Source organism: Triticum aestivum, chromosome 7B (assembly GCF_018294505.1).
Source record: "Triticum aestivum cultivar Chinese Spring chromosome 7B, IWGSC CS RefSeq v2.1, whole genome shotgun sequence".
NCBI lineage: Eukaryota > Viridiplantae > Streptophyta > Magnoliopsida > Poales > Poaceae > Triticum > Triticum aestivum.
This window is the reverse complement of record NC_057813.1, coordinates 648,076,182-648,087,892: the sequence shown is the minus strand read 5'-3', so window position 1 is coordinate 648,087,892 and position 11,711 is coordinate 648,076,182.

Here is an 11,711-nt window from a genome sequence, read left to right as displayed (position 1 = left end):
CGCGGCCGCCGCCAGCCAGCGAGCCGCGGGACCAGCACCCAATGGCGCCGCCAGTGCCACCGGTCGAAACCGTGGTCGCAACGGTCCTGGTTCCCGCGGTCCGCATCCCCATGCGCCGCTATATGGAGAAGGCGGCCTCGGCGCCACGGCTGCAGGACATCGGCGCCTCGAGCTCGTCGGCCCTTGAGACCGAGGCGACCAATGCCGCGCTTGCAGGCTGGGTACGCGGGGGCGGAACTGGCGCCCTGAATGAGGCATCTCTTGACGTCCAGGCCAAGCTCCGGGCGGAGGCAGTGGCGCTCAAGCGCTACAACGAGGCCTACTTGGAGTCGCGCACCGCCATCCGAGTAAGCCGTCTTTTGGTTTTTCTTTCCGAATGTTCTTCTTTGCTTCTTTCATGGGTGTAGTCCCCAAGTTCCGGGCCGGCTGCTGAGCAGGCGGGTCGGAACTTTAACTTGTAGTTGCCGATTGCTGATTTTCGTTTCGTCGTTTCTTCTGCAGGACTATCATAACCTCTGCGCGACCGCCTACAACTCCAAGGTTCGGGAGCTGGAGGCGTAGACGGCCCATCTCGCCGAAAGCCAGCGTAAGTCTCTTTCTTCTTTCTTCGCGGGGGCGTGCTGGCGCACCTGCGGGCTGTAGTCCCCGAGGTTCGGCCCGACTGCTGAGCAGTCGGGCCGAATCTCCTCAGTTGTTCTTTTTCCTTCTTCGCGGGGGCGCGCTGGTGCACCCGCGGGCTGTAGACCCCGAGGTTCGGGCCAACTGCTGAGCAGTCGGGCCGAATCTCCTCAGTTGTTCTTTTTCCTTCTTCGCGGGGGCGCGTTGGCAGACCCGCGGGCTGTAGTCCCCGAGGTTCGGGCCGACTGCTGAGCAGTCGGGCCGAATCTCTTCGGTTATTTATTTCTTTTGTCTTGTCCACTTGACTGATGCCCTCTTCCTTTCTTTCTTTCTTCAGAGGCCAATGCCGATCTGCAACAGCAGCTGGGCGAAGCCAAGACCGCCCTGCGTGGCAAGGAGGCGGAGTGCAGTAAGCTGGCGGAGGAGCGGGACCGCCTGGTCGCCCAGCTTGTCGAACAGGCGGAAAGCCTCAAGGCGGCCTAGCTGAAGGCGGAGACCAGCCTCCTTGCCGAGTTTGAGCTCGAGCGCTCTGCCTGGGCCGACAAGGAGGCCCAGGTGACGGCCTGCTTCAGCAGCATTGAGGACCTGGTCGACGGTAAGCCCTATTCTCTTGGTTTCTTGCTTTGAGTTATCAGCCTTTGCTTATAGCCTTGGACTTTTCTTCTTCTGCCCGGACAGACTTCTTCTCGGGCCATGCTGTAGCCGCTACCCAGATGATAGAAGCCCAGCGCGAGGAGCAAAGGGTGGAGGGTGCGCAGATCGCCGCTGATGCCCCTCGGACCCTTGGTGAACGGGTCCTCGGCATTCAGGCCCGGCTTCGGCCTGCTCACTGCTTGTTGCGTCTCCTGCAACGCATCTGAGGCCAGGCGGTCTCCGCCCTCTGGCCAGGCCTGCCGGCCCCCCGCACCCCAAGTCGGACTGCCGACTGGCTGGAGGTGGCGGCGGGCCGCCTGGAGGCTTGGAAGGGCTCAGCAGCCCGGGCGGGAGCGCGACGGGCCTTGGAGTTCGTCAAGGCGTGGTACCTTGGGCTAGATCTAGCCCGGTTAGCCACGTTCTGACTGGAGGCGCAGGAGGAACTGGCGGCGGTGGAAACTGAACTTGTCAGCAGGGCAGCGGCGATCGCCGACTTCACCTACACCAGCGTCTTCGTCCCGAAGGTGGTCGAGGAAGGCGGTGAAGCGCCGCATGAATGGCTTGGGCTAAACCCAGAAGACAGCGAAGACTCTGCTGAAGTCATCGCCTCCAGCGACAAGGGGGAGGACGGGGAGGAGGAATAGGAGGAGGAGGGGGAGGAGGAGGAAGACGAGAGCGACGTCGACATGCCGGAGGTCGGGGCGGACGGTCAGCCCCAACCTGATCGGGTGTCAAGCAACGAGCCACGCACCGAGGAGCCGCCCGCTACTGGAGGCACTCAAGTGGGGGCGGACTTGCCGCCCGTTCCTCCGACAGATGCTACCGACTCCGTCCTCCAGCACTCCAATGCTCCGCCTGCTACCGGCGATCCCTCTGCTCATACGGAGCCGCCTGCCGCACCAGGTGGCGCGGCCGACTCCAATGTTCAGCCGGATCCCCTGGCCACGCTGGTGCCTGGAAGCGGGATGAGGCGTAGACACGTACGCCGGCGAACTTTACCCAGGTTGGGGGCTCTCCATGGAGATAATACCCCTACTCCTGCTCTGCGGGGTCTCCGCATGATCACTAAGGCACTAGTGATACAAGGTGCTCCTTGAGCTGTGTCTAGAGGTAGGAGAAGGCAAGGCTAGCTCTCCTCCTGCTCTATGGGGGTGGCTAGTTCTATCAGAGTGGGAATCCTTTGCATGGGTGGCCTGGGGGGTTTATATAGGCCTACCCCCCAGGGGTACAATGGTAATCTGGCCGGCTGCTAGGCCTGGTTGTAAGTATCTTCAGCCTCTGGCTTCTCCGCCGACCGCTGGGGCCCGCCGCCTGGTGGGCCCTGCCGACTGGTTGGTGGCTGCTTACTGTAGTCGTGCCTTCAGTGACGGAGGCTTGGTCATCTTAGCGTGGCTACAGTCCCGCCGCCTGGTGGAAGGACACTGTAGCCACAACTGGTCTTGTGAACTTAATGGTATGCTCGCCTCGGGGCAAGGGACGGCCGCTTGAAGGAGGCCTGCCCCTCTCTAACCCGCCTAGTCGAGCTTTCACCGTCTTCTTTGGAGTCACTATCTGATGGGGCCCGCCTCAGGCGGGCCGTACCGACAGGCCATCATGGGAACAGGGCTGCGCCTGCTCGGGGCCACGTCAGGGTAGATATGGCACAGTGCCCCGTCGTGCGGAGATTTCCGCCTGTACGGAGCACTGTAGCCATGCCTGACTCGAGCATGGGTGGCGACGTGCTTTATTGTAGCCATGCTTTGCCTCGTACTCTCGATGAGAGCTCGGCCGCCCCGTAGTCGTGAGATGGCCGCCTGCCCATTGCCGCCCTCTCTAGAAGGCGGCCGTCAGGTGCCGGCCACTCGGAGCACCGTAGTCTTGGGTCATCCGTCCTCTGGCAGCCGGCCACTGAGCCAGCAGGCCCCAGAGGGCGGAGTTTCGGCTTGGGGCTCAGCTAGGCGGAGCTGGCCCAAAGTCTTGGTAAATCTTGGGGCTCGGGTGAGCCTACCCGTGGCCCATTACTCCGACATGGGGTTTTTTGATTCATTAGTATATAAATTTGATATATTAGCTCTATTCTTCAACGTGTGTGCATGACCAATGATCAATGTGTTATTTGAATGTTATATTGGGGTTTTTAATCAATTGTGTACAAATCTAATGCATTGATATACTAGTGATGGATGTGGTTTTTGAATGCATAGAGCTAAGGGGCACAGAAATAAAAAAAACCCACTTCTAAAACATTTCTGATATTGGGAGTATATTAGCCTTATGATCAATGTGTCATGTGTGCATACCAATTTTTAATTGGCTACTAGTGATGGATGTAATTGTATATTCAGGAGGATGATGGTTGGGGGGGAGGAAGAGGAAGCTGGTCGACTACGACCCGTACGAGGAGGAGTTTAGTGACGATTCTGAATATGAGGTAAGCATATCCCTTGTTTATTTAGTTCCTTTGACATCGTGTATATGAATCTAATGCAATTCATTCATGTGTGCAGTATGATTCTAGAGATGATGTGTACAAGGGCAACGTCGCGTCCTTCATAGCCAAGGAGGTGGAGAAGATCAAGGCCAAGGGAGTTGGTTCCTTCTACAACCGCAAGTTCAAGAAGTGGCACTGCCCCTACTGCACAACCAAGCCAAAGCCAAGGGATGGCCGCTTCGATCACCTTCTGTCTCATGCTGAGGATGTGGCGATTCGCGGGGAGGACTACATGATCAGGGGGAAGCATGCCGCCCTCGCGAAGGCCCTGACTCCGGCGTGATGTGATCGATGATGATGCTGTGTTAGTTTTAGTGTGTTGAACAGTTGGGTTACTTTTGGTGTGTTGAACTGAATGTCGTTGGTTATGGTCTGTTGAACTGAATTTGGTTATGCTAGTAATCCGGTTATGCTATCTATATTTTTCTGTCCTTTAAATTTGCATGTGGTATATTTGTCTGTCCTGAATCTATGATTAGTTATGTTTAGATGTTGTGAACTATGATCTTAGGTGCTACAATGATCACACATGTTGTGTAGGAAATCAAATGCATGCTCGAAATGAGATCATGTAAACCTTGGCAAACCTGGACAGTACAAATTCAAGAAAATGCAAAAACAAGTAAAACCTTGGCAAACTATCTATGTTTGTGTAGGAGATCATGTGTGCAAAATTTGAAGTGATTTAGAGGAGGTCAAATAAATTTGAATTTGAGAAAATGTGCTCCAAATGAGCTCCCAGGCTAGGGTAAATAGCCCATTTGTAATCAATTTTTTTGAACCTACTCTAAATGAGCCAAATGTTTTTTTATTAACACATATTCACTTTCCATAGTGTAGATTCAAAGTCTCACTATTTTTTGAATTAATCTTCATATTTTTACATTTTCTTTTGAAAACATATGCTTTAATATAAAAACTAGTAAAAACACGTTTTGAAATATGAAAATGGAAAACTAACTTCAGATCCTTCTTATTCACTTTAAAATAAAGCTTTAGTGATTTTTTTAAAAAAAATCAAAAACAGAAAGTAACACCATCTCTTCTCCTTGAACTCTATGAAATCATGTACATGATAACTCATATGTGTGAAGGTTTCTCATGAAAATGACCATAGACCAAGTTTATAATTTTTGGTTGGTAACATGTCACATAAGACAACATTGTGCGCAGGTTATATATTCTTTTGATTTTTTTACAATTAATGTTGCTCATTTGACCTCGATTGTGCCAGCTAGGGTTTTTTCATGAAAATGACCATATACCAAGTTTAGTATTTTTCCTCGTTAGTTTGTCTTATAAAACGACGAACGGCGAAGGTTTCATATTTTTTCGATTTTTTTAAATTTGTTGTGCTCAGTCAAAGCCATCGAAACCCCGTTGACCAGCTCAAAACCCCTCTAAACCCCACGGGGTTTTGCCTAACCCTAGCTCCCAACATCAGTCGTCCGATCATACCCTCGCACCAAGCGACAACCCTCAGATCTGGCCTTCTAGAAGGAACTAGGTGGGCTGGCTGTGTGCAGGCTCCGCGCCGTTGGATCACAAGGACGGCTCCGCATCATTGGATCGTGGGGCGATCCGCGAGAGGCGATCCTATTGGTTGTGCTCGGCTGCTCGCCCACCACTGACTCCGTGGAAAAAAACGTTATTATTGGGCCCAAAAGGAAACCAAGCTCTAGTTGGGCGTCAAATTGCATTGTTTTTTTCATCGTTTGCTCTGTTTTTTGTAAACATGTTGGCTCTGTATTTTTGCATCGTTTGCTCTGTTTTTTGTGAATGTGCTAGCTTTGTATTTTTGCATCGTTTGCTTTGTTTTTTGTGAACGTGCTGGCTCTGTATTTTTGCATCGTTTGAAATCAATTGACATTGCGTAGCAAATGCCCAATTTTTAAGGGCCAAATTTATTTTTATCATGCAAAATGGCCACAAACTATTCAAACATTGTCTCTTTTTGTTCATATAATATATATGACCACGGATTCCCACACGTGCAATTAGCTTCTTTTTCTTCTGCCTCTGCCAACTAGCCACGCGTGCAATTTATTTTTATCATGCAAAATGACCACAAACTATTCACACGGCCAAATAACACATAGCACTACGGCTATTTAAGCCACCCTCTGCCTCTGCCATCCCTCATCCATCTCCCTTCTTGCTCTTCGACGCCTTCTCCGTCTTCTGCACATCCCTCAGCCATGCAGTACACCGGACCAACCTAATGCTTCCCACCCACTGTGCCGGGGAGGCTCTACCCTACTGGCGTGTACGTTGATCGCACACTACGTGTGTGGGCGATATCAAGGCTGAGGACCGCAAGGAACTTCACCGAGTTCTTCCTCGCGTTCGGCTACCACCACCTCCCTAGGGGATCTCCAACGATGTTCCGCGTCGAGAAGGTCATCCAAACTGGGTGGTGGTTGCTCTCCTTGCCCACTTCACCAACACATTCGACGCCTTCTACCTCCTCGGCCGGGTGTTTTGGTGTGGCTCCGAGTTCATCACTTTCACCACCCACAACTGATTCACGGAGTACAACAACATCTTCCCCACTGCGACGCGCATGCACACTCTTCCGTACCCCATCGACAAGTCCCGGAGGAGCAGTTAAAAGGGTGCCCGGAGGAGGAGCGAGGTGGAGAAGGTGGCGGCTAGGGTTCTAAACCCTCTATCTTTTTTTATTCTATGTTATGTTAAGTTGTAATTGAACTATGTTGGAGTTGCTATGGGCTTGTTGGCCCTTTTCTTAATTTCTATTATTAAGTTTTCTATCTATTCTATTATTAAGTTCTTCCTAGTTTGAGATATGTGATCATGCTATGGGCTTGTTGGCCCTATATTGGGACTACATATTTGTTGATTATTTTCTTAGAGAACTCGGCTTGTTAATAGTGTTCCCTTGTTAGTAACCACCTAGTGCATGCAAGCAAGCTTTGTTAGTAGGGATGAATGAGTACAACTAAGCAAGGGAGTGGCTCTTTTTTTACACAGGCCACAAATATGTAGCCACCTAGCTAGAAGAGAGGAACCAGCGGCAGTGACCATCGCTGCATCCGCGGCGGCTGGCGTGCAAGAAAGCTGCTTGGTCAGTGCTCGTGGTGGACGCATTGGCGCATGCAGGCTCGGTCGGCGCATCGTGGGATCGTGGCATCGGCACATGCAGGCTCGATCGACGCATGCATGCATGCTTTGTTGGGTGCATGCATAGCAGGCTTCTGTCCTGGCGGCGCCTGCAGACGTTTAATGCAAGGGACAACCCAACGAAACCACGGCCCAACGGTCGAACAGTGACACCACCCAATGTGGCCCCACTTGTCAAGTCGAACGGACGACACAGTCTAGCATGGCCCCACTAGTCAGAGTTAACGGTCAAGCCTTTGACCCGACGGCAACGTCCATTGTGCCCAGTTATGAGGGTTTCTGGCAAAGGAACGGGGAAAATTGAGCAAAAGTTAAGAGCGTGGGGATGAATGAGTAGAGCTAAGGAACCAGGGGCACAGATGTAAAAATCCCTTTTTTTTGAATTTTTGTGTGCCTTCCTGCTCCAAATTCATGCTGTAAAACAGGTTTGTCTCCTAGGGATAGATTCCGCTCTCGCTTGCTGTTGCTGCGGCATGCATTTCTTCCAATGTCTGCAGAGTAAGTTAAAATGTACGCTACTGCTTCCTTTTCTCAGGTCTTATAAGAGTTCCAATGTCTACTTACATTTCTATCTATTCTTGCCCTGTTGATGTTATTTGCTTTGGTCTTGGAGTTTTCCTCGTTATTTTCAGTCATCCGGCGCATCTCATGAGTGTACCTGCAAGCAACAGGGCAATTTATTTTTTTATAGTTGTTCTTTACTCAGATTGGTAGCTCTGCGGTAATTGAATTTGCTTTTACCTTGTATATAATGTCGGAATGTAGAAGAGCGGTGAATGAAAGTATGTCCTGTAACTTTTGCTAGCATTTGTATTTTTATATATGTAACATCTTCCTATAGTTTCTGCTAGTGTAACTCACATTTAGGATGAGTTCTTCCTGTGACAATCTCAGTAGTTCCTCTTCAGTTATTGTCTTCATCATACTCCTCATCTGGCATATTTGAAAAGAAAATGTCAGTATTAACAATATTGAGCAACAAACTGTTTAGATATATATGAAATTTGCTAGGGGATTTTCTAGGGTACTTGCAGCGCAATTAGTGTGTATGTAATCTGTAATTTCTAGGGGATTTGCACTGTAAATCTTGGTCACTTACACTGTAATTCATCAATTTTACTAGTGTAAATCAGTGGGCACTTGCAGTGTAATTACTTTGTATGTAGTCTGTATTTTCTAGGGGATTTACACTGTAAATCTTGGTCACTTACACTATAAGTCTTTGGGTACTTACAATGTACCAGTAGAATGCCCGTGCGTTGCTGTGGGCTATAGTGCATATAAATGAGTCAAACAAATTATTAAGGTCTCTTCAAGATCGAAACTCATTTCTTCCTCATAAGTCCGCGTGTGTTCGGACATCAAATGGACGTCCAGCAGGCTCTTCAAAATTCAACCATCTACACAGTCCGAGCTCCGTCAAATCCACACCATGTGTTGGCGGGAAATGTGATTGTTCAAACTATCTGTCATGTGATCTCCAACACACGGGCTCAACACAAAAACCTTACCCCGCGACGCAACCTTCCCTTTTCCTGCCAGATCCTCCCTTTTCCACTCGGTTTCTCGCCATAGATGGACATTTCTCACCGGAGCCCTCCCTTTAAAACTGGATGACGCCACCTCATCTTTGCCATGGCGCCCTCTCTTTCACATCGTACTTCCCAACGGTTCACCAAGGAGGAGTCCCCCACCAACCACCCTGATACCCTCACCCCGTGTCTATGTCGATCCTCAACCCCCATCAAGGGAGAGGAGACGTGCACCACACATGATGCCCCCCTAGCCAGTAAGGTAGATCTGTTGTCTCCTGATCCATTTGCCACATTGTGCGGCATTGTCAACCTTCGGTTACCCACTATATCCACCATACATAATATTGGGATCATCAATTGATTTCCAAGGCACTATATACTGGGATCGATGTTATCACAAATTTCATTCAAGTTGGAGTATGACATTGCCATGCTACATGTGTTATCCAACTGTACACATCAATCAATAAATTCTACTTATTCACACTATTTTCCTTAATCCACTCCGTTGCTTGTGAATGATGTACGTTCTCCCATATTTCACTATGTGATGCAAGTGTAGTTATAAAGGGATGCCGATACATTCCTCAATGCTCAAATTCCATCAAACATGCACGTCCACAACCTTCTCACATGAAACATAATATATTAGTACAAATGCTTATAGACCATGATGGCACATGTACATAAACCCAATATAAGGAATTTACGTAAATATATGAAGTAGTTACCCGTCTATTTTTGAATCAAGATATAAGTGTGTACTTGCTAAAGTTGTATGTTAATTTTTGTAGTACCAAAATACAAACATAACATTTTAGAAATGATACACATATGAAGTTGCTTCATCCAAAAGTCTTGACACATTCAAAAATGGTGGGCATCTAGCTAGCCGGGTGCATCGGGTGGAACATGCTGAATCTTCAAGAATTATAAATTTGAAGAAAATCGTATACAGAACACACCATCACTGTTTGATACTCCTGCATGCATTAGTGAAATAAGCACACAAGTTATAAAAGCAAGTTAGTACAGAACATAAGATAAAAAATTCTTAGTATAGAACATACGAAAAGGTCCCCACGCCAATGCTATGTGCCCTAAAAACAACCACAAGCAGTCTTGCATCAGATTTATTCGGTACATGTACAATCATGCATATGCTCTAGCTCGTCAGAAACACAATCATTATGCATATTTTTCGCAAGGTAGCTCAATATGGAACAACCTTGACTTGAAACATCATTTCACTATAAATTTGAAGAAAATATGAGATTGGGTCATACACTAAAATACGTGCACATGAACTACAAAAGGCCATGCTAAAATAATATTAGATCTGTTACTTTTGGGATATCCTCACAGGAAGTGATACCAGATAGAAACTTCATCATCTAAATACTCATCGACAATTTTGGGAAATCCTTACAGGAAGTAAGACCAGATAAAAACTTGATCAATCTAAATACTCCTATAATGACCTCAACATCCTTAAAGTATATATGGACGTAAACATATAATCAATGTTGCTATGGAAGTATTAAGCAATCATGCACTCATGCTACACAAATAGCAGGAATAGATAAAAGGTTACTTCCTCCGTTCCAAAATACTTGTCCTGGTTCAGGTTGTCGATGACATGATGTGCAACTACTATTATGAATCATTCCAATGAGAATAAGCTAATATAAAAAGGCATTTGGAAACACACATTATAGTCTTAAAAATAATTTTCTATAACGTGGTGCATCCTTCTCGATCCATCTGCAGGGATAACGCACCAACATGGGAACAAGAGAGAGTGTATCCTGGTGGAGTCTCGATGACAGGTGATTAATATCTCCACATTTGTTGGAAAAAACCTACTGACGATTGTACTCTGAAGAATTAACAACCATGCATATCGAGGCTTTTCCAATCAATCCATCCGTGCAAGTGTGAAACACTTCTTAACATGAGGACATTTTAGAAAAAATATAGGTTATTTGCTGTGAATAATTAATGCAGATCAAGTGTTTTCCAATCAGAGTTGCCGATGAATGTATGAACCTAATGCATTGTAAAAAAGTACCCCTTGATGTCTACAGGTCTTAAACTGAATAGTGGAACGGAGAATTTTGCAACGTGGGTAGATATTTAGAACAAGACAGGAGATTCAGATTAGTGTGCTCTGCTCATCAAGCTAGAGAAATCCTTAGAAGCAATAGTGTGACCTCGCAATCATAGATACGCCCCATCCTAGGAGCTCACAGTCTGGATCAGGTCAGCAGCTCGACACCACCCTGCCGGCTTAGTTGCGGCCATGGCGTACACTGACCCGTGCCGGGTAGAGGAGGTGGTAGATACTGTTGGTTCACCACATCCTGGAGGTGGCTGTAGATACTGTTCACGGCGGACTGTTGGTTCTAGGACGACAGCCGGGTAGATGATGGTGATAGCTTTCTTTTTGTTAGCTGAAGATATGGTGGATTCTCCCAATGCATGTACATGCTAACCATGCCTATTCTTGGTATGTGACCTGCACATGCATGCTATGCTTAGATGCGCTTCTAATTTTCTCTCATGCTAATACATACTTTTTTATTGATTTGTCACTCATTTGTACTGCAGTCTGGATTTTTTTTCCATTTCACTTTGATTTCACAAAGTGTTCTTTCAACTCCCATTATCACGGTTACATCCACGAGTTCATACGCCATATAGAATATGTTTGCCCCCGTTGCAACACGCAGGCAATTGCCGAGTAACTATAAAAAAGTATGTGACCTCTCTCATATCAAACAACTGCTTTTCGCAAAGAAGCCAAATAGCGACTCATTTTCTTCTTATATTAAAAGATAAGCAATTCACTCAATCACTGCCCGGCACAATGCTCACACTCACATCTCACTACCCCAGCCTATTCTACCCGCCAATAAGACTTACTCAATTGGCAATAATGTGTGAACTCGTGGTGAGCTTGACTGAACTAATGGATAGTGTGATATTTTCCCCAATATTTAACTTTGAAATTTCAGAAATTGGAAGATTATGTAACACCTCCAGTCATTAGCTAAAGTGACTTCCCCCTAATGATACCATGTCATCAGGCTTGCTAAGCCAAACTGCCACTTGATAAAAATCAAAGCACATTTAAAATTTAAAATAAAGTCAAATAAATTATTTTGTCAAACAGTAAAACTAAAATGTTCACCATATTCTATAAATTCCACTGATATTTTTCATGTTGAGCCCAACATTATTTGATCCAACAATTAAATCTTATCAAATTAATAAGAGGTCCAACAGTAGTTAAAATAACCAATTAAATATAA